The sequence below is a fragment of the Lipotes vexillifer genome, unplaced genomic scaffold, assembly GCF_000442215.2.
Source record: "Lipotes vexillifer unplaced genomic scaffold, Lipotes_vexillifer_v1.1 scaffold1417, whole genome shotgun sequence".
NCBI lineage: Eukaryota > Metazoa > Chordata > Mammalia > Artiodactyla > Lipotidae > Lipotes > Lipotes vexillifer.
In genome coordinates, this window is record NW_006778171.1 from 230,929 (window position 1) to 233,909 (window position 2,981).

The window sequence follows — 2,981 nt, forward strand, 5'->3', positions numbered from 1 at the left end:
GGACCGACCAAGATGAGGAAGGTGCGAGGAAGATGAGGTTCGGCAGTGAGGCCGGGAGGAGTGGGAGGGAGCAGAATCATATTCTGGCTACACGTGTGAGGTCTGAGATGCCTGTTGGATTTTCAGGTGGAAATAGTGAGTCCGTTGTTGGAGTGAGTCTAGAGATCAGGGAAGAACTCAGGGCTGGAGGTCTTTGGGAGTCATAGGACATAGGCAGTTCAGAGCCGCGGGCCTGGATGCGTCACCTAAGGGGAATGTGTGGGGAGGGGAGAAGCCTGTGCAGACCTCCGTGGTGCTGCCAGTTTTCCAGGGCCTTTGCCATTTCATCTCCCTCCCCACCTCAATGCTGGCAGGTAAGCCTCGTCCCCCACACCCAGCTGGTTCCTCTTAGGGGTCATATATCTGCCTTTTTCTCTGTGCCACTGGAAGATAGCTTCTTCCTGTCCATGGACGTTTTGCTAAGGTTATCTACAGTTAGCAGAAGGATTTTAAAAATCTGGGCTATGTGGTGTCTTTTTGCTTATCTTTTCAGGTTTTTCATTTTGCTTTTGAAACATGAGACGTAACTTAGAAAAAATACTTTAACGTAGGACTAGGCGGTACACTTCTAGGCAGAGGGTGGTTTCTTGCTTGTCATACTCCTGTTTCTTAAAAAAGGCACTAGTCTTGTTACTTTTTGATATAGGCAGCACAATAAAGCACCTCTGTGGTCACAGCTGACCTTCTGTGCATGTCTTGAGGTTTAGGTTTTTTTCCTTCCATATTCTTACTCAGCCAGGATGAGATCTTTGTGGACCCATTTATAATTTGTTTCCTGACATTGGTTTCCGCTAAGATGGGTACGGTTATTTGTGAATACTTCTTGCCCTTCTCCAGTCAGTCACGGGTCCTGCCCTCAGTTGACAGGGAAGCTCAGATTCCAGCCCCTGAGAAAGTGAGTAGTGCCGAAAGAGAGGGCACAGGTGGGAAGGACGTAGTCCACTCAGAGCGCCAGGGAACTTCAGGAGGAGGTGGTCCGGAGAAATGAGTCTGAACCTAAAAAAGGGGAAGCTTAGAATGTTCTAGGCAGAGGACACAGCATGAGTAAATATTCAGAGGCCGGAAAGCGTGGGAGAGGTATGGAATGTAGTCAGTAAAGAAACCACTTCTGGGTCAGCAAAACTCACAGAAAGGGGAGGAGGAGTGGGCCTTAAGGTGGGAAAGGTGGATGGGGCCAGACCATACGGAGGGCCTTGAGTACTGGACCAAGGAGTCTGCTTGAGTGCCTTGGCATCGGGGCGCATGGAGGTCTGGGCAGAGCACTCGCGTGGGGTGTGCCATGCTTCAGGCTCATTCTTACAGCTGCAGGTCAGGGTGGCTCCAGGTGGCTGCAAAGGCTCTTAACAAACTTTCCATTCCAGCTCAGAGCTGATTCATGCTTCGTTCTGATGTGAATGATGTTTCTGTGTTTCCAAATTTGATGTTCTTATCCTTAAAACACATAAAGGTAAAAGCTTGAGATGGATACAATAATGAGGTCAGGTAGGAGATAGAGGGCTCTAGGAGTGGGGGTGGGATGAGTGAAAAGTACAGATGTTCCACCTGAAGAATGTGGTCTCAGAAAAACACCTCCTCAGCTTCTAAAGATGTTTTCAACCTTTTATAAATATCTTTTGTATAAAAATTATGTATTATATTTATAGGTCCCATATTATATCTAAGTTATACATGTGTCTTTTATAAATATGATGACAGTTCTGGCAAAAACAGCCAATTTTTTAAAACTTGCACAAGGTCGCAGATGACATGGAGTGTTTTTGTGATGACATATCAAGAATAATAACCATACCTTGTACACAGGTCTGCCTAATCTTCTTTCTCTAAATTGGTGCTATCATTATGTTCTTTTCCCTTATCAGTCTCAAAACAAAAACTCTGGACTTTTGCCCATCTCTTGGGGCTGAGAGCAGCTATGGGAAATTTACTGAGATTGAGGAAGAAAAGAAAAAGAAGCTGTATTTGCCTTTAAGTACTTGGCAACCCACTGACAAGCCCAGAGGCACTGCTGAGACACCCGACACAAAGTCACCTATACAAAAGAAGGACCCCATTACAGCCTCCGCCCAGGAGTGACGCTCCGCCTCCCCCCTCCCCCCCCATCTTGCTCCCAGCCCACCCCTGGATGAGCTGCATAGGCCTCTCTATCAGGGTCCCGGGTGGGGCAGCCCCTTCTGGGAGCTGTGCTGTTGTTCTGCTCTGTCAGAGATCTGGCCCATGTTTATGTGATCCCAGTCAAAGTGTTCCCTAGATTATAAGTAAAATTACCACCAGTCAGCAGTCCATGCCCAGGTTCCTGTCCTGGAGTACATCAAAATGCACCAAAGCATGGACTGGCACACGTACCATTGTACTAGCAGAAAACCCAAAGTAAGCAAAGGTTTATCAGTGGAGTTACAGTTACACAGAAAATACCTTACAGTGGAACGTTATGCGGCAATTAAAAGAACAAGGTAGGGCTTCCCTGGTGGCACAGTGGTTGAGAGTCCGCCTGCCGATGCAGGGGACACGGGTTCATGCACCGGTCTGGAAAGATCCCACGTGCCGCGGAGCGGCTGGGCCCATGAGCCATGGCTCCTGGGCCTGAGCGTCCAGAGCCTGTGATCCACAACGGGAGAGGCCACGACAGTGAGAGGCCTGCATACCGCAAAAAAAAAAGAACAAGGTAGATCTATGTGGAGTGACATTGGATAATCACCCAGATGCATTGTTAAGTTATAAAAAACAAGTTTTAGAACAATGTGTTACCACTGATATCTTTGTGAAAAGCACACTGCCACACACACAGAACTATAAATTATCTCTAGGCTGCGGAGGAGGCAGGGAATTGCATATCTGTGTGTGCGAGACTCCATCAAAGCACTGACAAACAGTGGTTACCTCTGGGAGGGGAATGGGATTGGCGTGGTATGTCATTTCCTCTATTTTATATATATATATATATA

General features: G+C 47.3%; 1 protein-coding gene across 1 annotated transcript in view; it reads left to right on the forward strand.

The window, feature by feature from the left end:
- Window positions 1–2,981, forward strand: part of STX18 (syntaxin 18) — a 118,984-nt gene that overhangs the window by 101,883 nt on the left and 14,120 nt on the right. The window lies entirely within an intron of this gene.